Below are 2345 nucleotides of genomic sequence, written 5' to 3'. Positions count from 1 at the left end.
TCTGAAGACTCCAACCGAATGAGAGAAGTCTTGGAAGCCCGAAACCTACTAGCTGTCAACAATCCTAACTACAATGCAGTCCGCCTCCATGACAACATCAAAACTCATTTGACGGACCCCAAGAATCCATACCGCACCTGGTACCAGAGAGTAGCAGAACATTTTCAGGATCAATGGAAACATCAACAGATCGATCGAGCCATACGTCTGTCTACTCTCCCATGTCATTTACATGAGAAAGTTCTTTCAGCAATGGCGACGTTTTGGCACCCTGAGATTTGCACTTTCCTTCTTCCAACAGCCCCCATCGGCCCCACACTCATGGATGTGGCTATGATCGCTCATCTACCCATTGTAGAAGAAGATCCTGTAATGGGTGCCTTAGATGGGCAAGAGCCCAATGCAGACCATTTGGGCTGGTCTCTGACGGACGTGAAGGAATGGGGCTGGACCAAATTTTTAAATGATCAACAAGGAGCAGACGGTACCCCTGTCACCTACCGCGAGCATACTGCCTTCCTGCTCTTTTGGATCTGTAAGTATGTTGTAGCTTCTCCTTCGAAGTGTGTTCTTCCTACTCACCTTGATTTGGCCATACATATAGCCTCTGGCCGTTTCTTTTCTCTGGGTACTCTTTTCCTTGCCAATCTTTTTGAAGGGTTATCCAGGGTTAGCACCCGCCTTACAGATAAGGACGGTAAAAAATTAGACACAGCTGCGTCGGGTCCTTTTTGGTTCCTGGAACTATGGTTACGTCTCTATTTTCCCGACGCTTTCCAACTCGGTCATCCTCCCATTGCCCCCACACTTGAGAAGTCTCTAGGAATAGCTCTTAACCGACTTTGCTTAGGTCGTAATAACCTCCAAGCATCTGATCCGATCATAACTGCCATTCTTGCTGATAATTGAAATGGCACCCATTTCTAAATACATAGAAGGTATATTTGTTATGCATCCGGCTTGTTTTGGCCATTCCCTGTATCCTCACCTTTGTCCGAACCAGACCTACTTCCACATCCAACTTATTCTTTCTCCTGGGATGTTGCTCTTAAGCACAGGTCCTTATTTACTAGTAAGAAAATTGATAAGAAAGGTCCCAAAGTTTTTTATACCTTCAGCTACCAGCCTCAATTTTTGGCACGTCAATTCGGATACCAACAAGGCTTACCTGGTCCTATTTCTCATCCACATTTAATAATTCAAAGCCCGGATGGGCGAGCCATTCCTGATTTGATTGCCCCGTACGTATCCCAGCTCACTAATTACATAACTTCCAACTCCTGCATTCCCTTCCGGACCTCTCCAGCTTTGGCCGAATCGTTTCGTGAATGGTGGTTGGTTACTTGGGCCTTAATTGCCCTTGAAAAAGATCGTTTGCTGGGCATTCTCCTTCCCCCACCTGCGTTGACATTAGGGGTGACCCTTCTGACCAACACCCGAAGGAAATTAATTACTCAAGGCACTGGGTCGGGCACTCCACAGAGGAAAAGAAGAGCTCCTCAGACTCAAGCTATTCCCTCTTCTGGAAACGATCAATAGCCTTTGAGAGACCGCTTATCAGGTCGGGCACCTGTAAGGACCCGACCTCGTTCAGGTATTTTTCCAATAATCCTGATTCAATACAACTTCTGTACTTAGCATTTTATTAACCATCATTCTAATATACAGGTCCGACTTCGGCCAGAGCGTCCGCCCAAACTATTTCAATTCCAAATAAACCAACAAAGCCACCAACCGACTAACTCCACGAACCGGAACCCCCAACCAAACGACGGGCCCTAGTGAGAGCGTCTTCACCGGCCGAACCAGCAACAACAAGGGTCTCATCCCCGAGTGAGGCGACTGCTTCAGAGATGGGTAGATTACCTTATGTTGCTTCAGACCCATCTCTGCCTCCTATGGCGCCAATGGCCACATCTGCATCCGCCTCCACTGCAGACGCCTCTGACGTGGTCGCTTCAAGAGACAGAAATGTCCTTGATGCGGCCATTCAAATCGCTCTCGATGAACTAGCTGCGGCCGCCCCAGAAGCACCCGACCAAGGAGCAGCCGAAGTGAGGGCAGCCGTCCTGGAGGCAGCCGACCTAAGGGTAGCAGACCCGAGGGCAGGAGACCCTCTTCCAGAAGTGGACAGACATGCAGACGAACCTATGCCTTTTCAACCGGGGGGACTCTTACAGGAGTTACAAGAGATTCCCTCATCTGAATCAGAGACCTCTGTTAATCTGGTAAACCCTCGAGATTCCTTCTTCCAAACTACAAGCTAGTATTAACATGATCTTTAACACACTATATCTCCATCACTCAGGGGCCCAGATCCATACCACAACGTCCACTTGAACCAG

The sequence above is a fragment of the Andrographis paniculata genome, unplaced genomic scaffold (assembly GCF_009805555.1).
Source record: "Andrographis paniculata isolate CXL003 unplaced genomic scaffold, ASM980555v1 Contig86END, whole genome shotgun sequence".
Taxonomy (NCBI): domain Eukaryota; kingdom Viridiplantae; phylum Streptophyta; class Magnoliopsida; order Lamiales; family Acanthaceae; genus Andrographis; species Andrographis paniculata.
Note: the sequence above shows the minus strand (reverse complement) of the source record.